Source organism: Oxyura jamaicensis, chromosome 1, assembly GCF_011077185.1.
Source record: "Oxyura jamaicensis isolate SHBP4307 breed ruddy duck chromosome 1, BPBGC_Ojam_1.0, whole genome shotgun sequence".
Lineage (NCBI taxonomy): Eukaryota > Metazoa > Chordata > Aves > Anseriformes > Anatidae > Oxyura > Oxyura jamaicensis.
Window position 1 is genome coordinate 95,338,041 of NC_048893.1, and position 25,008 is coordinate 95,363,048.

The following is a 25,008-nucleotide window of genomic DNA, read 5'->3' on the forward strand; positions in this document are numbered from 1 at the left end:
ATAGCTCCAGGCTCTGAAGAAGAGCCTGGAGTGAGGGAGCAGGTTCCCAGTTTGAGACTGGGACCACTGGGCTCCCTTGCATGTTGGCCTGGCGATGCACACCACTCACCAGCTGCTGGAAATGCTCCCGTTAACTCCAGCAGCCTTGGTGCTGGGCTCTGCACTGCACAGCAGAAGCCCTCGGGAGTAATAAGGCTGACACACCCCTAGCTTAAATTTGGACAAGCCTTTTAATACCCAGCTGAAGAGATTACTGGAATGACCTACTTGTTTACATGTGGCGAATCCATGAAATGTGCAGAAGGCTTTGCTCATTAAGGGAAGAGGTCTGCAGGGTGGAGCCGCCCCAGCAGCACCTGAGCTGCGGCCAAGCGCGCGGATTGCAGACGGTGCCTCCGAGGAGCTGAGCTCTTGCAGGAGGCTGGAAATCCCCCATACCACCCCTAGTCCTCACTAACGGGATGCTTTGTGCTGTGGGTAGCTAACCCAGACCTCTGAGGCCAGTGGTGGTTTTGTAAGCAGCTGGGGCTCCTCCGCAAACTGGTGCTATCCTGCGGAGTGCCGGGCTGGGACATGCTGCGCCTTTTGAGCCGTGGTGTGTCCATGCAGCCCCAGGATGCTGGAGTTCAGGATGGCTGAAATCCTGCCTGTTGCATGGCTCCTTGGGAGAGGGAAAAACATGAACTGGTGCAAAGGGGGATTTCTGAAGAGGAGAGCTTGTCCCATCTTCTGCTGGAATGGGATCCAATGAAGGAGCTGGAGGGTTCTAACTAGACAAATATCACAACTCTGGTTTTCTGTGCAGTGATCAATGTCTCCCACCATACAGCATGACAGGCTGGGAGGTCCTAGGAAGGGTATTTGGTGCTCAGATGATCAGAGCAGGTTGCCCAGGCACATGGCAAGAGACACTGTTGTTCATATCCACAGCGTGTCCTCTGAGAGCAGAGCCATGGAATGTTTCCCTCTCTGTTCACCATTTTCTGGGTGCTCCGATGCACACCATCTGTGTCTATTGCACAATTCTCCATCCTCTCGCGGTCTTGTGACTAAGAAGGATGGAGACATGCAGCTTGGATCCACCTGCAGAGGTGGAGGAAGCTCCATCCTCAGCACTCTGCGTGTGTCCCAGAGCCAGCCAGCCAGCATGGGGCAGCAGGAGGTGCGGGCGAGCCACAGAGCTGGTCCTGGGGTTGTGGCAGTGCAGGTGCAGCCACCAAATCCTTGGGCCAGTGACAAGGAGGGGACGTGTGTTGTTATAAATCGACAGCCTGGCCGTAATAGCTTTAGGCTACGGGCGTGTAGATTAAATTTCAGGCCTATATTTCACAGGAGGCATGCAGTGGCAGGCCAAGGTGCTGTAACTGCGCGGCCCTCTGACGGCGTGCCAGAGGTCTGGCGGGTGGACTAACTAGAGCAATGAAATAAAGCGTAATAAAACGCAGGCTGAAGACTGGGAGAGTTTTCTCATGGTGAGACCTGGGCTGTAAAACAGCATCTTGGGGAACTGATGGAAGCTTCTCTGTGATTGGGTTATTTAAAAAAAAAGATTGGATGAATGCTAGACGGTGTATATTAGCCTAGTGTTGTGAAAATAGTGGCAATTTTGTCAGAAAAATGATGAAAGAGGGGACATGCTGCTCCATTTTCATCAACTTCACCCCGAGTGCTATTTCATTTCCTTTGGAGATTTAGGAGGAAGCTTGGTCATCCATTTGTTGTTGGGGAGGGGGAGAGCAAATGCAGCCGATGGGCTCCCATCAGGGGCTGCTCAGCACGAGGGTGAGCTCCCTGCTGGATGCTGCTCGGCGGCACCTTCCTTTTTGGCTGCCCAGTCTTCTCCATGCATTACCACACCGAAGAGCATGGCTGCTTTTGGCAGCCACGTGCAGCGAACAACAGCGGCAACAGCCCAGTGTTTGGTGTTTCCAAGCCTTGTTCCCTTGGGGAGACTTCCCCGGTCCCGTCAGCCTCCCCTTTCCTTCTCAGATCGTCCCAGCTTGGCTTTTGCCAGCCCGCGCGCAGTGCTGCCAGGTGGCATCAGCTGGGCCAGCAGGATGGGTTTGGCTGGCGAACAAAGGCAGAGCTTCTCCTAGCACAGCCTGCTGGAAACAAAGTGCCTTTCTCTCCAGCGATAGCGTCCGTCAGCCCTCCGGGTAATGCTGTCTCTTCTGGAGAAATGCCTTTTCCACACCATGTATCCAGCGGGAGCATTGCTGGCTCCTGTGGTCCCCAGGGGTGCCTGTGGGATTGTGGCAGGGGGGAGGAGGGTGTCCCCTACCCCAGGAGCATGTCTGGATGTTCGTGCTGGGCAGAGCTCAGTCCTCGGTGTAAAATGAGGAGCTGGTAATAAATATTCAGCTTGTTTAGAATTGCAAATACCAGGGAAAGGAAAGCAGTAAACCAAAGAGGCCGCAATCAGCGTCCTGGCGAAGAGTCAGGGATACGAGCTGCAGCGGTGGATGCAGGAGGGGGCGAGCAGCTGGCCAGGCCAGCACTCGGACCAAATTCAGGTCTGAGAGAGCAAAAACTGAAAAGGAAGCTGCTTAAGATAGGCCCTTCTTAATGAGAGACAAGTACACAAGAAAATATTGCCTGCTAACAGTATTCATAAGCTGCTCCCAAGATGTTTTGATTAAACTGCTGTTGTCTTTCTAGTGTACTAATGGTTTTTAATCTCTCTTGATGCCTTGGGGCAAAGGGGTCTACTGATTCACAGCAGCTTGGTGAGCTGAAACTGGTCCCTGGTGAATACATCCCTCTTGCCACAATCACAGCTTTTAATTTTTAAAAATGTGAGTTTTTTAGCAGAGGAGGAACCCTTCACCGGTGAGTAGGGTGCAAGTGGTGTGCCGCTGCATGCCTGAATACCAAGGGAGCTCCTCCGCGCTGCAGGGCTGCCCTGCGGCTGTTTTCCTGCTGGATGAGGTCGAGCCCTGTCCCCCTGCCCCGCTGCAGGTGCTGTGCCTCCTGCTGCTCTCCGCCAGGCTGCAGGACATGGGCACGGACCCACAGGGCTCTCATGGGCCAGCCAGCAAAGGAGAGCCAAGCCTGGCCTTGGAGGGGATGCCATGCCTTGAGACATGGTGGCATTTCCTCCTCTGTGCCTCTGTCCCCTTCTATACCAGCAGCTGTAGGATGGACCCAGCTCTTGACAGGACTTCTCATGTCTAGGAAGCTTGGCTTCATCTTCCCCGTGAGCATCACCCCGTTGGGCCTTCCAGTTGGTTCACAGGTAACTGCACAGTTTGGCTGGGAGATGGGATATGGGAGGGCTGGTTTCTGCTGTGACGTGGCCCTAGCTTCACGCAGGACTGCTGGGGGATGAGGGCTGTGAGTAGGTTTTGATTCCTGGGGTTTGAGTCATTCTCCTTGAGCTGAGAAAGCAACCCCTTACAGGCATGCTCTGGGCTGACACCAAATTCAAAGCACGCCAACCTGTCCCCAGGTGGGCACTGTCTTTCCAACCAGTGCTCAGGGGTGTCCATACCTTCCTCCCTCCCTTTCACAGCCCCTTTTCCCTCACATTTTACTTTTCAGTGACTACAAGGGGAAGGCTTCTCCTACGAGCCCCCATGGACAGCGCTTGGAGTAGGCTCTCCTCCGGCGTCCTGGCTGAGCTGGGCACCAGGGAGCATCCCTGATGAGAGCAGACAGCTCCTCAGTCCTCTGGGTACAGTAGCTGCTTGTTGCTCACGGAGAATGAAAACGTATTAAAGTAAGAAACCGCTGCACCAGTCATTTTCCAAGTCCCCGCTCAGAGAACCGGCTTCCCTGGAAAATAGGTCACTTACATAAAAAGCACCTTATTATCACACCAGAGTGGTGAAGGAAAGGGATGGCTCAAGAGACACTTTCATTTCGAGCCCCTGTTCCTGGGTACTTAGATATTTCTGGAAAATTGACCCTTTGGGCTGAAATTTCTCATGCTCATATTCAGCCCATAAGGTAAATTTCAGGACCTCGTTTCCTCCACTGGGATAGATGAAGCTAGGAAAGAAATTGTGTTGTATCTTAACCCTTGGGAAGGCGGTGTGTGCACACTCATGCTTTCCATGGGGTAAGCCAGATCCCTGGGTGAAGACTCCCATAGACAAGCAACCTTGTGTCCCCCCGCCCTCCATCCCTGCCCAGAAACAGATTTGTTTTTCTTTTTCTGTGTTTATCCCTCCCCAGAATGGGAAGCAGTGAAGGGGAACTGGGGGAGAAGAGGTCAGGAGAAGGGTTCATGCTGAGCGTGGGGGCATTTGAGATGTGGGGGTCAAGGGACCGTAGGTACATACCATGTTTTGAGGTGGGAGAAGGTATCCAGTTTTCAGTAAAGGAAATGGAGCTGAGAGAGGGAAAGTGGGTTGTTGGAAGGACAGGAGGCACTCGTTGAGGGGGTTCCTGCCTGGCCCTGGAGTTGTCTTCTCACAAGGGAAAAGGGAGGTCTCTGGCTTGGTTCACTCAAGGCAGTGACGTTAGCAAAATGCCCAGCTCTCCTCTGATAGAAAGAAGCTCTGGTTTTGTGGAACAGGCAAGTTGGAAGACTCCAAAATGCAGTACCCATCTCCTTGGTCCTGGGCTGGGTGCTGCGCTCTTCCTTTTTTAGCAGGGCCCCTGGGGCTCGAGATCCAAGTGCTGTAAACCTGGTGAGAAAGCAAGGAAGATTTTCTCAGCCTCTCCATTGCAACCTTGCTGATTCCGTCTTGGCCAGCATCTGTATCCCACACCAGGGGGAAAGATGCCTTCCTGGCGGGCTTGTACTCAGCCAGGGACGTGGAAAGGTGTGTGAGGGAGCCCTGAGAAGAGAAGGGTGAGGAGAGGGAAAGAGAAGGAGGAGTGGAATGGAGGAAGCTGGGAAGGAGAGGATGGAATAAGGCAGGAAGTTGGGATGGGAGGATCGAGGATAACAGCGTGGTGAGAAGCCCGTGGAGAGACTTGGAGGGTGGGGAGGACAGGTGGAGCAGGGGACAACTGAAGAGGCTGAGCTTGCAGGAGCAGGTCACCAGCCCCTCACCCTTATTGGTGCAGCTGCCCCATCCCGAGGAGGAACAGCACAGCTCTCGTGTGAAGGGGGACGTCTCTGCCACCGACACCGCTGTGGGAGGTGGGCAGAAGGCCTGGTGCCTTGGCCCAGAGGAGATGCTTCCGAAAAATATTAGCAATTACCTCCGCATTGGCGGCAGCCAGCGAGCAGTGGTAATTTACATAGCAGGAGCTGGGAGATAGATGGCTCTTTAAACCAGATCTGTCATTCGCAGCTCTCTCCCCATCTCCGACGCTTTGATGTTCCTCTTTGAAGAGCTCTCCTCGCTTGCTATTCTTCGCTCCCTTGGTGCCGCTCCAGCTCTCCGAATGCCTCTCTCTGCCTTCCTGCCTGTGTGCTTCGCTGCCGCGTCCCGGCAGGAAGGACAGGCAGCGAGTGGCAGCTGGCACCCTGGCGGGCGGCCGCAGGAGCCCTGCTCAGCGCGGGATGCGATGCGCCCTCACGGGGGGCGACGTGCAGTGGTAGGGGCAGTAACGCCGGGAGCCTTCTGTCGTGGTGTCGGTGCCTGGTGGGGAACACATGCGGGACCCCAAGGTACAAACAGGTGGAGGCGGGGTTCTTTTGTTTTCATGAAAACCCAGTCACAAGCTGCCTGATCTAAGCCACAAATGGTGCTCTGATAACTGAATTTGGGTCCATTTAGGTTTTCCTTAAGGGATAAACTCTGAAAGGGGTAGTATCAGTGCTTTGGTTTCACCGCTCACGTTGGTGAAGGGGTAAGGGGCTCCAGTATAAATCTTTTCAGAGAAAGGAGCTGCGTTGAGTGTGAATGGCATAACGGCACTTTGTGGCCCAGTGGTGGGTTATATCCCCAGATCACCTACCAGGGAGCCGGAGAGCAAACAGCCATCACAGAAGCATGGACACAAACCAATGTCCTACTGCTGGATATCACAGAACTGTAGGGGTTGGAAGGGACCTCAAAAGATCATCAGGTCCAACTCCACTGCCAAAGCAGGTTCTGTAGAGGAACCTGCTTATATCTCACCTGTAAGATGTTTTGAGGCTGTGCCATGTGTTTGAAATTAAAATTATTTCAGTGTGAATTATTTCAGCTGGAGGACAGTGCTGAACCAGCCCAAATATCCGCCTGCCTAGGAGAGTGTGTCTCCTCACCCCAGGTTGTGAGTCTCTGTTGGCACCATGACCCATGCTTGCAAAAGTGGAAACCTTCGTAGGGCTGCTTTGAAGTGCACTGAAGATCTGAGTGCTTCTAGTTCCTGAGGCAGGACACGGAGTTTCTTGGTAGCTCTCATAACATAAAGGCATCTTTAGCAGGTGAACGACCCCAAACCAGCGACTACCTTTGGGAACACTGGGCAGCATCATGAAATGTTGTGAGCAGCTTATTGCTCACAAGCAAGCATCCCAACCCTGTGCAGGGGACTTGGGAAGACAGGTCCCCACCCAAGCAGGCTTTTTGGTTCACATCTCAGATATGAGCAGTTTGGTTCTGATTTGCTTTAATACACCCCTGCGTTCACCAGCTTGGAGGGATAAAGCCCCAGATGTACTCTGGTGCTCTGGCCGTATTCCTGCTGCTAGCCATGCTGTAGGGTGCCGTAGCTACTTCTCAGCCCCAGCTTCATGTAGTTTGCTGGCAGATGCAGCAATAGGGCATTTTCCCCTTCCAGATGTTTCTTCTGGCACAAGTGTTGCTTGACCACAGACAGTAAGACAGGGTGCAGCCAGTCCCCGTGGAGCTCAGGTCCCCTGGTGGTTTGGGAGGCCAGGGAGGAGCAGAGGCACCAGCAGCAGGCTTTGGGCTCTTTGGGTTTCATTTTCACGTTCTCAGTAAGGACTGCTGCGAGAAGAGTGGTGGCAGCTGTTCAAGTGTGTGGCTGTCATCTATTAGCACAAAAACCTGCCACGCTCAGGTTTTAATCAAAAAGCATGTCAGGTTTCACCTGTGGGTTAGGGCCCCTCCACCTGTTGCCAGCACCGTAAATTGCCTCCAGCCTGGCACCCAGGGGTACCTGCTCTCCAGCAGTACAGGTATCCGCATAGCAGAGCAGCAGGGGCAGAGACCCTTGGTTTGTTTATCTCACACAAGACAGCAGCCACAAGGGCTTGGTTTTCTCTGCTGCAGGACTGGGGCATGACGAGGGCAGAATCTGGCCTCGTGATTTCACCCTGGAGAACAAAGGCAAGCTGCAGCATCGCTAATGCAGCATCTCGTATTCCTACTGTGATGCCTCTGGGCCCAATCGCCTCACCTAGGTGCAGGTTTGCATTAGCAGCAGTGCTTCAGGAGAGGCTCATGGAGAGACCTTTTCTCACATACGCCCCCCTGAGCTGCTCTGGGTGAGGGTCTCCTTGATGAGGGGCAGCGAGCTTGGGGCATGGGGAGGGAGCTGCAACACTGCCTCCTCCTTGCTTTGTGCCTCTGTAGTGGCTCATTCTTGTTTGGCTTTGGTTGCAGAAAAAACAGGGCATCACGCCCCTGGTGGGAAGTGATCCTCCGTGTCCCAGACTCGCTGGTGCTACCTCTGAAATGTAAGGACAGTCCCGTCCTGTTGCGTGCCCGATGCTTCGTGTGCCCACAGTCACCCGGGCTGACGTGAGGGATGCAAGATAGCTTGCTATAAAGAGGTTGGTTACAGAAAATGATTATCCTTCCTCTTGTGAGTACTAGTGAATGAACAGGCTACAAGCACTGCCAAGTAAATCTACAACTTTTAGGAAAACAAGCACTCAGACATTGTCACCTCACTTTAATCTCCGCTTGCCTGGAGTGATTATTTTCTTCCTGGCCACTGCAGACGATATGACTAGCAGTAAGTACGGCTTACTCCACTCTCCTGGCTCCACATTAACTGTTAATGATGTAAAGCTGTATTAAGCCTGAGCTGCCCTGATCATCTCATTCTAAACATCCCTTGAATGCCACGGAATGAATTTCTTTGCTACACGCTGCTGGTCAGTGGATTCGTGCCTGCTTTGTCTTGCCATTTTTTCTTGAAAAGGAATTTTTGAGCTGAAATCTGTAGCAGTGTATGTGTTGCAGGAATAGAAAATGTCTGAGACGCGGTGACCTTCGCTACACAAAGTGTTTTCACAAAGCTCACCTAGCCTTTAGAGGTCATCTGGCCTTTTTAGTAAGGATAGAGGGCTGGCAGAAATCAATGCAGCCTGCCTGAGGAGCGCTGAGTTCTTCAGCTGGGGATTTGCTGAGTAGTTTTTAATATTTTTAAATATTATATGACAGAGGTTTGTGCAATTGGAAGCGGTACAGAGAGCACAAGCAGGGAGCATCCCTTCTCTGGCTCCTGTCCTACAGGAACAAAGGGGCATCAGCTGCAGCTTGCCTGCTGGACATTCAAAACAACACAGAGCAGTTCCTAATACAAGGTGCTGTTAACCTGGGGAACTCCTTGCCTCAGTACCCTCTGGGTTTTGGTTTGCAGGGCTTGAAAAGCATTCGGACAAACCCAAGGAAGACAGCTCCTGGGGCTATTAAATACAAGAAAAATGTGTCTTCTTGCTTAGGAAGCCCCCAAGCTGCAGGTTATAAGAGAGCAGGGAGGAATGCAACAGAGCTGGGAGAGCATCCCTGGCCAGAGCAAAGATTTCTTGGAGGTTTACTGAAAAGGAGCTGAGGTCTGGGCCACCCAGGCTCCCCCACCTTCTTCTGGGAGAGGACAGCAGGAGAGATTGCTGGTATGACAGTGGAGGGTAGAGGAAGAGGAAGGCAGAGAGCACAAAGATAATGCAAACTCCTCCTCAGTGAGGACTGTAAGGAGGAATAAGCTGCTCTCCTCCCTGTGATCTCACTCTCCTCCTGAGCAGGATCTTGAGAAATTTTAGCACCCAGCGGGCCAGAAAGTGACAGCCTGGTGTTGAGTACAAGGACCGGCTCCGCACTTATTGTCACCCTGCCATGAACTATCCAGAAATGAAGCTCCTTCTGGGGCGAAAGACAGGTGAGAAAGCAGAGGTGTTGTCCCTTCCAGAGCAAGTCTGACCACCATATGGTGATGACAATTACTGTCGCCATAATTAATTCCTTCTTGACACCACTCTGCAGATGTCCCCAGGCCTGCAGGAGCAGGGCTGTCTTCTTAGCAGCTGCAAGGAAGCGAGGTAAGAATATAAGTGGCAGGGGAGTTTCCTTCTGTTTAGCAGGCTAGCTGAGCTGCACAAGAAAGAAGCAAAAGAGGTTCTTCGGTTCCTGGCCCTGCTAGTTTTCTGAGAGGAAAGGGCTCCCTTTTCCCCACCAATGCCAAGCTTGCTAAAGCTGATACTTTCATGTGAAGCAATTCATGCATTGCAACAAGGAGAGTAAGCCAAAGCAGAGCACCTATCACATGCAAACTTGGTCTTGGCGCCCAGCAGCCATTTGACACTCTCCATTAAACAGCTCTACCTGCAATTAAAATCATCTGAAGTGAGACTTTGAACTGCTGGGCCTTAGGATTACAGCCCTGGAGGGGCCAGTAAACAAGTATGTTTTTCCCCTCTTGTTTTCTTTTGTGTCCCCTCCTAAAGAAGGGTTCTGCATGAGGCTGAAGGAGGCAACAAGAGGCACTTTTTGGATAATTTAGCTTTTCTCTTTTAATTGTGTCATAGCTGTCAACACTCATCTCTGGATTTTGGGCAACTGCTGTGGTCCTTGCCTCCTGTGCCCCATAGGATAGCAGAACCGAAGAGGCGTGCAGGATAAGATTACAGACATTTCCACTGGGATTTCCTTGCTGTGGCTCAGGTATGTCCTGGCAGCATGTTCTGTAACGATGTTGGTTTGAGGCAGCCTGATCCCAGCCACAACACAGACTTCTGATACAGATGCTGTATGCTGAGAAATCCTGAGCGTGCATAGCAAATGCATTTTCAGGGCAAATAAAGGGTACTGGGGTAGTCTGCTGATCAGAGAGCGTGGATCTGAATATAGAGCCATAGATTCTGTATATATCCTAAATGATCGTTCTCCAGCAGCAGTGGTTTCTCCCTACGTGTGGGCACAGCTGGCTCTTGCTCCCTCTGCCTTTGCCAGCTGGTGTGCCTATGTGACACAGCTCCGATGCCTTCTGGCACGCAGCAATGTCAAGGGATGCTACGGGGCTCTGAGTCTGTCCAAAGTGATACTGCTCCTGTTCCTGTATGTTGCTGATAGCAAAGTCTTGCCTTGGCTGAGCTACTGGTATAAAGGACTTTCGAAGGGATGATAGATGGGATGGATTACTGATGCTTCTTAAAAACAGCCAGTTCTACCTGCGGGTCCAGCTTTCTACCTTTTATAGACAGGATTTCACTTTTGTGATTTGAATTAAGCATTTTGTTTTCCCTTCCCTTCGTGTAGCTCCTGTTTATTATACAACGTCTCCTTATTGACGTAGTATCTCTAACCATAAATGATGCATGAGCGATCTGAACAGTTACTGGAAAGTGTCCCTGGGTAAGCTCTCGGGAGGAACGGTTGCCTCACTAATGGAGGAAAAGTCTAACTACTTCCTAAATCAATTAACCTGAAAGGCCAGGAGACACGTCCCAGCTGCTCCAAGCATGTGCACACGTGCAGCACTCTTGGCCGTGGGTAACAGCACCGTGCCCACGGACATGCTTGCCACTCCCAGCGTGGTCCCAGCCGTGCTGATGGCAGCTGGATGACTTTTCCAGCTCAGCACATACACACTCGCTCCATACATTCCTGTGCTGCACGTACACACGTAACTCACGGCTCAGCAGAGGCCGGTTCCCTGTCTGCAGCTGGCCCATGGGGACTTGTGCCTGTTCTCTAGCAGACAGCCCAGCTTCCAGGCTCCAGCCATAAAAATGCATGCTGCTTGTCTCTGGAAGTCCTCACGGTAATGGTCACCCCACGTACACACACAGGGAAAGCTAACAACCGCCTGCTGACAGACATCCCTGTCGCTGAAGGGAAGGGGAGCTAGGCAGAAGTCATTGCTGCTGATCATTGACATCCCTCCCGGGGGGGCACAGAGGTGCTGACTGCAGGGCAGCACACCTGAGCGTGGTGATGCCACCAGTCAGCATGCCACGAGGGAATCCAGCCCAAGCAGAGGCCAGCACGAGCTCACCAGAAAGTGACAACATGAAGCCAAGGCAACAGCGTGCTCATCCAGAAAGGATGAAGATGAGGAGAAATTCCTGACGGGCTGGACTGCACGCTCTTTCTTCCAGAAGAGTGCCAACGCTGTGTCTCCAGCGCTGCAAAACCTGGAGGCCGGTGAATGAGAGGGAGCAGAGTTGGTGGCACAAGAAGCTCTCTGTTAAGGAGGAGGAACATTTCTTGGAAGGAAAGAAAAGAGTAGAGTGAGCTTAGGCTGGTGGCAGAGAGGGTGTTTGGCAGATGTTTCTTCCGTGGAGTGTGCTGTGTTCCTGGGGAGGGATAGGGGTGAACTGGGGATTAAGGCAAGACGTGGATAACACCATACACCGAGCAGAGGAAGGGGTATGGGAGCTCTGTACAACAGGGAGGAGCAGTGAGAAGAGGAAACCTGGGGCTGCATGTCTAGTGTCATGAAAGCCCCAAGCATGAGGACCAGGGCAGAGAGTGAGAGGTGTCAGCGGGCAGTCACAGGCAGCAGGAGGACAAAGGGGACACTTCCTCATGACTTGCCAGCTCCGCTGCTGTGCCACAAGGAAGGAAATGTGGGCTGTAGCCTGTGTGTAACCTCCAGTGGTTATATCTTCAGAAGGCACATCTCTGAGCTACAACGTCTGTCCCTGATGGGGCCCGGAGAGCTTTGTGGGAGGCAGGTCTGGGCATCAGCTTTGGCTGAGTCACAGCCCCAGCACAGCAGCACATGAGGCTTTGGGAAGGTAAAAAGGCTTTTCCCTGTGGCATTCAGCCCAAGCCCAGCAGCGCCTGGGGAAGCTCCTCGCTTTGTGACCTGTGGCAGGAGGAAGGTCCCCAGCCTTGCTGCACGAGCCAGCAAAGGCAGCGCTGCAGAACAGGCTGGGAAAACCAGCAAGCCCTATTTCCAGGGCAGCGCCGCTGACTCTTGCCAGACATGAAAGGAAGCTGAATCACTGTATTATAATTTCAAGCTCCATTAAAGAAACATGGGGATGGGGACAGCAGAGGGAAGGAGAGGGCAGGGAGGGATGAAGAGAAAATTGAACAGAGCAGAGTAGCACTTGAAGGGGAAAGAAATGTTGCTCATAGGCTCAGAAGGGGGAATTGCAAACAGAGATGAGATTAAAAGGGAACCCTTGAGACCGTCTTTTTAAATACAGCAAGATTCACTTACTCCTTGCTGAGCCAGGCTTGTTGAAGGCTGGAGGCATGGTCCCCGCTGAGATTTGCCAGCTGATCAAGCGGTGGAAACCTGTCTCCCCACACGTACCGGCAAGCTGCCCTCTTCCACCTATGTTATCGAGGAAGTCCCACTGCTAATAAACTTGCTGTGGAGTGAGTCTTAGCAGGGAAGTTTTTTCCTTGACTAGACTTCAGCACGGAGCATTTTAAACGCTCCTTTATCCAGGGGCACAGTCACATCAGACCAGGTGCATATGCCGAGGCACAAATTTTTTGGTATCTCATGAGGATCGGCCAGGCCCAGTGTTGAAGTGGGAGGCAGATGTTGATCTGCGTGTTTGCTGTGGTGGTCCCACAGGGGCTACAGGCTTCTTTCTTCTGCTCTGCACCCAGCTGAGGTCCAGTCCACCATGAGTGGTGGTGGTGCTGACTTATCAGAGGCTATAGTGGTGTACAGGTGATGAAATGACAACCCAGATGAGAACTGGTCAGCAGAGATTATCTTGTAGATGTTCGAAGCACAACAGTGTTTGACCTGATGTTCTAGTCAAATTTAATGTGTGTAATGACATTAACACTGTACCAGATCCCCTCACCCCCTCAGCTGCAATTTCAGCTCATCCCCACATCCCACACCTTGAATTTTTATGGCAGTGCCTGCTTGAAAGAGTCTGAATTCCTTGGGACAGTGACCAGTTTCCATTTGCTCTGACAAATGGTAATGGGGCTGAATAAATAGCAAAAAGTGGCCTTAATGTAACAGGGCAATCATTACTGCATTTCTTAAGCTGTTGCCTGGCACTACCATGTGCCATTAGATATTTGCCACATTATGCCTTAGGAACTGCTGGGTATTCCGCGTGCTTGCTTTGTGGGAATGAGAGCAATTGCAGAGCTTCTCTGGCATGGGTTTGTCCACACAAGCCACAGGGAGACCTGAGAGACAGGCAGCAGCCAAGGCAGATCGTGCTTTGTCCGGGGTGTTCTCCTTCCCAGCAGCCACGCTGAGAGCCAGGCTGTTTGGCCGGGAGCCCATGGGCTGACCTGCAGGAGAAGAGCTGCTCCCCACCAGTTGTGTCCACCACCCTTCTGCTGCAGCAGCGGCGCCAGGTGAGAGAGATGCTGAGAACCCAACGATGAGTGCAACCCTTCCTCAGATTTGGGGATCCTGGTGGATTTTACACTGTGTCTCCACGGTTTCTGGACTGCTTTTTGATCCGGGGCTGCTGAGGGATGGCCAGGATCCTCCGCTAACCAGAAATAAAAGCATTCCTGCTCAGCCTCAAAGCCTTTTCCTATGGCTGCTGAATCCAAGGAGATGCCATGTTCAGAAGAGAGAACATTAAGGCAGCAGGGGAGACTAAGGCACACGGGGCTAGAGGCTCCTCGGTGTACACAGCAGTGCCCTTCCAGGAGAGGCTAAGCACACGCCTTGTACCCAGCTGCAAATTTTGCATGTTTTCTGGACCTAGCCATCTGCATCCTAACCCTAACAGAGGCTCCAGGGCACAATTGTAATGCAAATAATGATAAATAACAGTAAAAATAAAGCACCACCAGCGCTCGCCAGCTCCCTAGCAATCCCCAGCCAGCACTGTAAGTTTGCTATCACCCATGCTGGGAGAACCCCAGGGGCTCCGTGGTGCTGTGAAGGCTGGAGCTGGCACGCAGCCTGGCACAGGAGACGTGTGGGTGCTGTGACCAGTACTGCTCAACCAGGGGCTAAAGCCCAAGGACAAGCGCTGCTGCTGCACCATGGGCTCGCTCCTCGGGCTGATGGCTCCCTTTTTTGCATGGCAGCTGGTTGAGGCTGGCCCCTCGGCCACTGAAACCTGCTGTTGTAGCTTTAGGCAAGCTCAGCCTTCTTCCATCTATTCAGCATCGAGCAGCGGAACACCACAGAAGGGAGCAGATGGGTGTAGGGAATTATTAATAACCAGGCTTCTCAGCGTTGCTTGCCATTTATTACAGTCCCACTTAACAGAACATGCAAATGGGCATACTGGGACCCACTAACCCAGTATTCTCTGCTAGCTGCACTGTACGGCCCGTGACTAATAGTCAGTGCTTAGAGAAGGTGTGTGCGGAGAGGGCAGAAGCAGACTGATGCGTCCTCAGGCCGTACTGGTCAGGATGATGGGTGATAGCCTCGGCCCAGCAGCCGCTGATGGTTTATGGAGTTTTTTGCAGTCCTCAGGTGTGCTGTGGTAGGGATTTAGAGGAGGAGGAGGAAGCAATTTTTCAGATGTTTATGGGAAGTCTCCAGTGTGAGGGACAACAAGGCAGAAAGCACCAGTGAGCGTGTGTGAAAATATGACACATGAGCTGGTGGAGGTAGGAGTTGGCACCTCTACGGTGAAAGAGATGAGAAGTGGGAGTAGAGGAGGTGTAGATTCCCCCTTATCTCAGATTCCTGGGGGAGAGGTTTTTGGAAACTGTGTGGATGTAAGCATCTTTCTACTCTGGAAAAGAATTGAGTGTTTTGGGGAGTGGGTAGGAGAGTATTAGAAAATCAAGCTGCATCTCCCTCCACTGCCAGCTGAAAAATCACACCGAGGCCTCCCAGGGAGGAGAAGTAGGCTTCTGCTGTATTTCATTGTGCATAATTAAACAGGACTCCTTAAATCTTGATCTGAAATCACAACCATGTGTGAAACTCATTTCAATAACTGGAAAAGGAGGCATCATACATGTGGGCTCAAGTGCTGTGGTGGAGCTGGGGCAGGTTAAGCCTGGGTGACTGGGAAGCCAGGGGAAGCACATGGACTGTGATGGCCTTGCTGAGGCCCAGAGGACATCCGTCACCTGGTGTCACCACTGCAGGGGATGAGCACACACCCGGCAGGATGCTCTGTCTCATGCCAGATGTCCTTGTGGTCCTCTCTTGCTCATGGGTTGCGGATTTCAGCCCTGGGACCTGCCCCTAAGTATAATCGGGAACTATAATGTAGTGGGATCTGTAAAACCCAAGTCAGCCATCTTCCTGTGTAAATGGAGGAAAGACACACACACAAAAGAAAGCTATATATAGTGCTCTGCTGTTACTGAGATGTCTGGAAGCAAAATTCCCCCTTGGCATACCCAGGAACCAAATGGAGACAGGGAGGGCTGGGTGTATTAGGGTCACCAAGCTTTTAAGTCTCCTCTTTGACTGCATTTCTTCCCTAAGGCAGTCCCACCTAGCACAGACCAAGGCATAGCTGGGTGCCTTTCGGTTAAAGGTATGAGATGAATATCAGCCATTGAGATGGTTAAGTGTGGTCGCCCAGGGCTGCTTGGGTGTGTAAAGCAGAGACCTTGGGCTGCTTCAGTGCCTGATTCCTAGCAGTACTATCAAATTTTTCCCAAAGGCTCATGTTCCTATGCATATAAATAGGTCAGCTTTGCAAGGAATATAAATACACCTTTCACAACATCATCACCAGCATTTGTATTCTCTTGTTTCCCCTGGCCAGGCATTTCACATCCCACAGATGTGTCCCTCAGCTCCCAGGTCTCTGCATCAACCCCAGTCCTGTCAAAGCATTACTGGGTCCCACCAGCCCACTGGGACTTGGGGACACCTCCTGGGCTCAGTCCAGGTGCCAGCAACCTGCGAAACTTTTGAGAAGAGAGGAGAGGAGGGGAGGGGAGAGCCTTGCAGTTGGGCTTCTGTCACTTGCTGAAGCTAAAATGCCTGGAAGGACAACTTAGCTGTAGCTTTTCTTTATCTTATTTTTGGTGTTTTTCTTTCTTTTCCTTTGCCACACTTCAAATAATTTGACACTGAATATTTAAGACTGCTGCCTTGTCCTCAGTTCACCTCATCAGACCGCTTGGTCTTCAGGATCACAGAGGAGGAGGAGGAAAATATTCTGCTGCCTTGCAGTGCCCCTGTCTGAGGCTCCATGAACCCGCTGGTGACAGCTGCTCGTTAAGGCCTGCAGGCCACCCAAAGTAGGTTAATTTATTTATTACTCCCGCCTCGTGCCTGGCGAGAAGCTTGAGTGAGCTGGAAGGTGAGGCAGGCCTGGTGGGCTCGAGCTGCCAGGCCAGGGGCAGAAGCCGTGGGCAGAGGGCTGGCGATTCACATTTCCTCCCTGATGCAGGAGGAAAGAGATGCTATGGAGGGGGCGAGAAAGCAGCAGCAAAGCTGTTTCTGTGCCCACGGGTGGAGCAAGACGCCTCTGCCCCAGTGCCTGTGCCGTGGCTGCAATGTCTGCTGCCGATCAGCCTGCTGCGGGGGGACCTGCCAGCCGGGGGTCCCGCCGGGGCCGTATACTTGTTTTTCTTCTTGGTTGCATTACATAATGTGAGGTAGGAAATGTTTGTACAGTAGCTGTATTGGTCCTTGGGGCGAGGGGGGAGAGGAAGGAGGCGGCGGGTAATTTGAGGCTCTTTATTAGACCAATAAATCATTTGTAATACATCGGCTTTCAGGCCAGTCTCTTATTGCCCACGTCAGCCGCAGCACGTTACATGGCCAGTGAAGCTGGCGGGGCACACAGGGGCTCCCCTAAACTGGGGGGCAGAGCCGAGCTGCTCGGGGCTGGAGGTAGGGCCAGGGCTCACCAGGGCAGAGGTCAGGACCCCTTCTCCCTTGCAGGAGAACAATTCCAGCACAGCTGGTGACAGGCTCGAAGCATGCTGCAGCAGCCCAGCCCTGGTTCCCCGGGGTGGAGGTGAAGCACCAGGGGCTGGTAATAACAGAAGGGCCAAGCAGTGGCTGTGGACACCTGACCTCAGGTGTCCCTGGGCATTTCACCTGGCCTGCCCATATCACCTTTGAGCAGAGACAGCTGCACGTTGTAAGGATGATACCCTAATGCCTCTGGGCCATGACAGAAGGCTAGGCAAGTTTTCCTTTTACTTACAAAAGCAAGGGAGTGTCCAACACCGGTCATCTTTGTATTTGGGGTTTTGGGCAGAGCTGGGTCCCTGAGGATTGCCAGGCAAAAATCTCATTGGTTTCCTTGCTGCTATGGTGCCAGTGAGGTTGCTGAGAAGTGCTGTGCAGTCCTGTAGTCATGGGTGATGTTTTATTTTATTGAGCACAAGTTCTTTGTTTTTCACATTTCACAATTGCGTCTGGTTCGATGTGAAATCATCAGCTTCTCCAAAATGATGCCTTTCAATAGCCTGCCTGTATTTCCAGGTATTTCAGAGCACGTCAGCTGGCCTAATGTTTTGACAAATGATACCTATATCCATCTCCCTCCTCCTCCTTTCCTCCTCTCCCTCCCCCCCAACAAAGAAACCGCTTTTGATAGCTTATCTCTGGAGCTATGCAAACACAGCAGAGGAGATAAACTCCCCTTCCAGGTGAGTTCACCCGAGGGTGGGCTTCCCGGGCGTCTGAACCAACACGCTCCCATGTTAGAGCAAGTAAATGCTTCTGAAAGGGGGGTGAGGAGGCACTGAATCGGCCTAGCATCTATTGATGCTGTTGTGCTTGGACTTGGAATTAAACAAAACAAAGAAAGCTGAGCAACTTCAAAGGAACCTAATGGGGAGAGGTAAATGTAAAAATGGTAACAAATACCGTTCCCTGTTATGAAATACACGTTTGGGGTGGGAGGAAATTGCACGGCACGCCTGTTTTTGTGGGATCTGATTTAACTGTGAGCCCTTTAGTATTTTGTGTCCTTGTGGACTCTTTGATGGAAGCAGCAGCTAACAGCACATCGCAGGGTGAGAGGGCGAGGCTTGCTGGCAAGAATTAGCGGTGTCAGGAGAGAAATATCACACACCTAACCAACTGAATTATGCATTATGCTGCAAAATCCCTGATGTCAATACACAAATGCTATTCCTGTTGTTTTGCCTATGATTGATAGCAAAAGAATTCAAATCACATCCACACAGCAATTGTCCTAGTGTAACTAAGTCTCTCCTAACCATGTGGGTGTGCTTGTGCTGGCAAAATCTATGCAGTAAGCTAGGTGCTCTAGGAATGGGTTACAAAAGGACACTGGAAACGTTTTCTTATGTTCAACAAAGCATTGTCAGTTTGGTGCATATTCATTGTAACTTCTTTTTCTCATGGACACTGAGAACAATAAGCTAGGTGTTACTCCAGACTTTGAGAAGAGTAGGAAAAGAAGTTCATACCCAGGCAATGAAAGTGATTTGAGACACAAACTTCCATGTAAAGACTTTTCTATCTCTAAAAAAGATAGGAGAATAGGAAATAGAGCCAAATAAAAATACCATCCCCAGCATAAAAGAGCATTGGGGTCAGCTGTGTATCCTAACCATGTGACAGGACCAAGAGGATCGTGAAATTATGCATAATAAATGGTAAAAAAAAAAAAAAAGTTATTATTTTAATGAACACAAGATAATTAAAATTCCCTGCTATTAGATGTTGCTGGTGTGTTTGCAGAAAAGCAGATAACAAAGCTAGCAAACAGAATCTGCTTTGGTTTGCTTCTGAAGTTGCCTTTGCCCTGTTACCAGAAGACATCAATCAGTTACTAACCGCATTCCCAGCCTGAGCTGCTGTGAGTGTTCACATGTTTAATCAGCCCTGCGTGCTTGCAGGAGGAATTGCACTCAGGTGAGTGCATGAGTCACACACAATTGTCTTGCTCACGTTAATGCCTTACCTTTCACAGAACAATGTGTGAAAAAAATGTGTTTTTTTTTGTTTGGTTGTTTTTTTTGTGTGTTTTTTTTTTTTTTTTTTTGTGGTTTGGTGAGCAAATAAGAAAAGTGGACTCAATCTGAGGCTTAAGAGAACATTTTGTTCTTTGGATATCTCTTTCTCTTCCTCAGAATAGATCTTCATCTTGAAACAACATCACTTTGAGATGTTTGGGAAGCAGCAAAACAAATCAGATATTTTACCAATGGCTTGCTGAATCAGAATAGTTACTGCAAAAATACATTTTTTTTCCCCTCTCCCACAAGTGGAGTAGACTGTCTGCCTAAGAAATGTAGCCCAGCCTGGGTTATGAGCTCCTTAAGGGATTGTGTTACTGAAAAAACAATTCATGGATTTGATTAGGTAGAGACCAAGAAGTCAGAGCCAGCTGAAAGCATCTCTCAAGGCTGGCAAAATTGTGTTATGCTGCCCTAGAGCTGGAAATGGCCCTGGGGCATCCCTGGGATGGACAGGAGAGATGGAAGGAGTGTAACAGCAACGCTGCTCTCACAGAGACTCGTGGTGGTGGCTCTGGGCCTGCCTGTAGGTTTGAAGGTGAAACTAAATGGGAAGGAGAAGAGTGGAAGAGACCTTCTTTCACCCAAATAATCTGCCCATACTGAGAGGCTGGGAGAGCCAGACTAAGAGGACAGGAGCAAGGTGCATGCCATCCCGGGCAGTTTGGCTACCATTACCACTGTCACACGGAAGACTTAAAATGAGCTTCTGTTGGGACGGAACAGTTAAAACAACGTTGAGTCCTGCAAGACTCCCCAGCTCAAACTGACCGCTGAAGACCAGCAGCCAAGGATAAGAGCAAGTGGAGCACGGGAAGGAGCTGGTGGAGGATCAGACCACAGAATGTTGACTCCTCCCAGGGCAACAGAGGAGGAGATGCTCCCTCAGCCAAGGAGCACAGCAAGTAAATGTCCCGGTGCCTTTGCCTGGACAGCCAGCAGAGAGCAAGGCACTGGGGAGAAAATAAAACTCCCCTTTCCACCCCAGAGAGCTCAACATCACCAGCCTGGACAAACACCTCCAGTCTCTTTTCCACGCCGCGGAGTGACGCACTGTAGTTGCAGGAACAAGGCTGGAGCGAGGAGGAGCCTGCTTGCTGCCTGGCCTCACAGGACTCCACAGAGGCCATGGTGGAGGTGCTGGGTCTGCCAGCATCGTGCCACCGCCTGCTGCGGGCTCTGCAGGGCGGTCGCTGCCAGCCTGTGCATGGGCAGCTGCGGCCTGGCAGCCCGACACAGGCACACGTGCTGCTCCGCTGCTCCCGGCCAGAGCTGTCTCCTCTCATTTGGCTGCTTCACTGCATGTCAGGCGTGCTGAAGGGCCAGAAAATACCGGGGTAATCCAGGTTCACCTGCTGGCTTCCCACCTCAGATGGCATCACTCTTGGTCAGATGTCGCTGCTATGGCTTCCAGCAGCGTTCGTTCTCTGTGGTCACTGCACATTGCTGCCACTTGGCCACCTGGAGCTACCCCGAGGGGTCGTACTGCCTGGCATGGCCTCCAAATGGACAGCGAAGAGCTGAGGGCACTCTTCAGCCTAGTGCTTGTAAGCAGGAGGTAACTACAAAAAAAATGAAGCCCTGAACGCAGTTGTTCCAGGGCAAAGCAACCTCAGTGCTTGTGCTGCCTTCTTCCAAAAGCACCAAGTGTGTCACTGCAGCCTTTCCAACTTGTCTGTCAGTCCTTGAGCTGGATTCAGTCTTCACCTTCTGCAAGGCAGCTTTTGACTGTAGACAGCCTGATCTTACTGTAAGGATTTGTGCGAGGAGTCCTGTGGCTTAAATAGGGCTGCAAAATGAGTGGCTGCATTTATCCACTCTATTTCAGGATCTGATTTATGCTGTTAAAAGGCATTACATGGACATCCACCTGTCCCAGTGAGAGAAACCTGCCAGAGCCCAGGTTTCTCTCGGGATCTGGGTTGACCTTTCCACACCCTGCAGATAAAGCTTTAAAGACTCTGTCGGGAAAAACTCAGAAGATGGCTCTGAGCAGAGGCAAACCTTCAGGTCTAACCTAGCAGTCTGGCCGTCTCCCACAGGTGCAGGAAGGTGGAATCGCTTCCTATTTCCACAGGGTCTGACAAACTTCTGACTTTGATAGTGCTTGGAAAGTAAAGGAAAGCAGAACCAGGTCTGCGATCACAGGCAAAGAAAGAAACAACCAGGGATGAGTTTTAGGTGTTCAAGGGTGGAGAATAATAAGGGCTGAGCAGAACCAGCTGCATTCCTCTATAGGAATAGCATGCTCACACATGCTATTCTCTCTCTAAACTGCATGGTGCTTGGCCCCCTGTTTTTTTCACCAGCACTCATCAGGGGACAGAAGCCCAAAGGGAGCTTCCTTGGATGCAAAACATGGGTTGTGCTGGCCGCAGGTGGCTGTGGACTGCAAAGCAGAAAGATGGTGCATGACCCTCTCCAGCAGCTCCTGTGCCAGATGTGGCTTATCTTGTCCATGGGTAAGAGTCACAAACAGCTCTGAGGAGACAGGAGATGTGCCTGACGCTAGCAACAAGGCTGCTGGCCACACTTCCAAGCCACTTGCCTGCTCTCTTCAGTTTTGTGTTTCTTGAAATGGACTCAGAATTATCTCACCAGGTTCTGCCTCTAGTGAGTGCAGGAACGACAGAGACAATAGTGGCTCCATCAATTCATGTTTTGTTTTGCAGGCAGGTGGCCTTATCTTTCCTTCACTTGTTATTTCCTCTGCTCTCTCTCTCTTTCTTTTCCTTAAAAAGGTGTATGGCCATCTCCACCTGCTGGCTTTCACCCAGACCCCTGTTCCAGCATGTTGAAGTATGTAAAATATGGGCTTCTCAGTCACTAGACTGGGTCTAGCCTTATCCCCTGTTTTTTTTTTTTTTTTTTTGTTTTTTTAAACTCCATCCCTTTGTTAGGAGTGTTTTTCTTTTTCGTTCTAGTGACAGTCACACTACAACCAGAAACATGCATAATGTAGATGAGAGAGGGGGATAGTAAATGCTGGAAGGGGAGATGTGGACGTGCTTGGAAATTGCTGGTTTGGCCAGACCTGTGGACAAAGTTGGGATGCTTTGATCCAGGTGCTCAGTGGAACAACCCTCACGGGCCATCATACAAAACAGCGCAGAGCATGGATGCACATTGAGAGCGTTTTCCAGCAATCCCTTTGTGGGAAGGCTAAACCCATAAAACACTTCCCTGTGACTGTGATCTTGCAGCAAGGATTTGCTCTACACCACTTCCCTTTTGCAGTGTGCTTTTTTTGTCTTCACAAAAGGATTCCTTGGCAAAAGGCAGCTGCCAGCTGGCCAGATCTGGCCAAGAGGCTAACGGAAGCATTCAGCTCTACGCAGTTGCACCAGCAGAACTGTCTATTCAAAGAAAAGTCATAGTTTTGACTTTGGTTTTTCATATGGGATTATTGCTCTAGGACCATTGCCAATATGACTTTTTTTTTTCTAGCTAAAAGGGAAAAAAATCCTAGCGTGCTCAAGTCATACACTTTAAAAGCATCCCTCATCCTGGCTTGTACCACTGCTCCTCCTCCTCCCTTCACTCTTTTTGGTCCAAGCGGTTGCTGTCTTCTCAGTGTTGCTTTCCTGCTTTCACCACTGAAGTGTGGTGAAACGGTGACCGACCATTTCACTGTACTCTTGTTTTTACATGGTGAAGGTATTTTAACTTCTGATGGCTTTAACAACAGCATCCTCCCCTCCTCTTTCCTTTTTTAAACCACCTCTAAACCTTAGGGATGGAACTGGCTGACAGGATTCCTTTAATTATCCTCCCTCCAAATGCTCATCTCTTCCACGGTGCCTTCAAGGGACACCACCATGAAAGGTGCTGTACACACAAGTGCCATGTCCAAACTGAGGCTGAGAACAAAAACAAAATGTCAAAAAATCCACCATTAAAGAAATTAATAACAAATACACCAGGCGCATTTAATACGCCCCATTAGTCAGTAGTGCTCAGATACCATGGTGATGAGCATCCTATAAATATTTCCACAGCAGCAAAACTGCCTTAAAGGGACCACACAACAGCTGATGTGCACCTGAACGGAGCGCCCCGTGGAAGTCCTGCCCGTGCTGGCTGGCACCTGTGCCCCATGCCCAGGGAGGCAGCCAGCGCCGTCTGTTTTTCTTTGCCCTGCCACAAGCACCGAGAGCACAGCAGCCCCGGCATTGTTCCCAAAACTCTGCAATTTGACCCAAACACATTGCTGGGCACAAGGGCAGTCTAATCTTAGCTGTTCAGGGGTCTCTCAAATGAACACCACGTCCTTCAGCTGCAAATCCTCAGCATCGTGCGAGCTTTGCACAGCACAGCCACAGCTTCTGCAGGCAGCCAGTTGGAGCTGTGGCTCACAGGGAGCCCGACATCTCCTTGTGTATCCTCCCAGAGGCAAATGTTTGTGGAGCAGGGTGGCACCTGATCAGGTCATTAGGCACTTGGGAACTCAGAGCAAAAAGAAGCTGAGCAAGAGCAATGGGGATGAAGGGGAAAGAAAAACACACTCAGATGTTTAGGGTGCAGTAGCCAGCTTCCACCCACGCAAGAGGAGAGCTTTGTGTGTCCTGCCCTTGATGCAACCACCACCAGGAGTTTGTTTTCACAAACCCTACTTGTCTTGAAAGCTACAACTCACACCTCAGTACCTCGTCTGAGAAGAAAAGCATAACCCTGTTATTAATCTGTGGGCAGCATCACCTGGAGGGTGATTCTTCACACACCTGCTGCTGTTCAGAAATAGATGGAAAACTTCATATTGCAAAATAATTTTCAGAGAACAGCAGCTCCAATGGAAAACGGGGCATAAAACAGAGAGAAATGATCCTGTGGAAAAAAAAAAAAAAAAAAAAAGCTGAGCTGGCCTTGACGCTGAGAGCCCAGTTCAAGGTTGCTCAGAGTGCTGGTGCAAAGCAGCTAGAAACTACTTGGAGCTACCTCCTCACAGATTTCCCAGGCAGGCAGGCCAGGGAGTAGGAAGAAAAACAAAACAAAAAGCTATTTCTTGCCTAATTCTTAGTGCACCCCTAGCACCAGGAATTGGAAAGGGGTGGGAATAGGACTTGATTGGGCTTGGGCCCCTCCTAGGACAGCTGTAGCAGGTCTCTAGGTGAGGCAGAGGAGGGCAATGAGGAGGGTATATATATATATACCTTGGTGCCTGTGTTGAGGTGTTTTTTTTGGTAAAAGGATAAAGTTGGTCCCACAGGAGTATTTTGGGGGCTGGGGGTCAAACTCTTCTGGTGCAAGTGTGGTGTTACCTGGCTGGACTGGCTGTGGGATGGGTGGAGATGAAGAGATCTCCTGCCCTGATCGAGGAACTGCTGCTCATGACTCTGTTGCTGCAGGCAAGTCTCCCTCCCCTCCTGTCTCCCCCACATCACCTCGCACTTTTTCTAGCCTAGTCCTTGCATGATAGTTCCTGAGTGTGTCCCCAGTGTATTTTGTTTCCATTAATTACACTTCCTGAATGATATCTTAAGGTCCTGGGTGAGTGGTGATGTCTAAGTGCATGAGCAGTACGGAGACGTGGTGCTGTCCCCCCGGTGCTGGGGGATGACAACGTGTTACTCGCCCGTCCTATTTACGCAGAGGCTAATCAGCTCTCGCTGGGGTTGCTTTCTGATCCCTGGGCCTATCTCGAGGGAAGCACAACGCCAGCTGACAAAACATGCATATTTTTGCTTTCAGAAACTATTACGCTTTGCGACTGTCACCCAGACCCTGAGCTTTTTGGTTGCCAGGGAAACCCAGCAGGAGACGACCTGCACACAGCTGCCAACTAGTGCCAAGCCGGGACTCCCAGAAATGCCCACCCCAGTCTGAAGGATTCCATTTTGAGGAATAAGGCTATTTATGGTCCAGGAGATATTTCCTGATGAAATAAGACTGTCTGGGAGGTCTTGCTCTTTGAGCTGGAAGCGCTGGCTAGGCAGCGGCAGAGCAGCAGAGAGACTTGTAGCGCTCTGATAATATCGGCGGCTGCTGGTGTGACCACAACCCCATCCAGATAACGTGAGGTGGAGCCTGTGGGGGTTTCGTACAGTGCCAGCTCTAGGTTTGAAATATTCATTCCCTCAGGAGCCATTGGCTCAGGTCATCAGAGGCTTGAGTC

General features: G+C 50.9%; 1 long non-coding RNA gene across 1 annotated transcript; it reads left to right on the forward strand.

Annotated features, from left to right (window-relative positions):
• Nucleotides 1-18,650: 18,650 nt before the first annotated feature.
• On the forward strand, nucleotides 18,651-20,744 carry LOC118160642. The gene is made up of 2 exons (XR_004747613.1): nucleotides 18,651-18,792; nucleotides 19,011-20,744. It is a non-coding gene; the product is annotated as an uncharacterized LOC118160642 (long non-coding RNA).
• The last annotated feature ends 4,264 nt before the right edge of the window (nucleotides 20,745-25,008 follow it).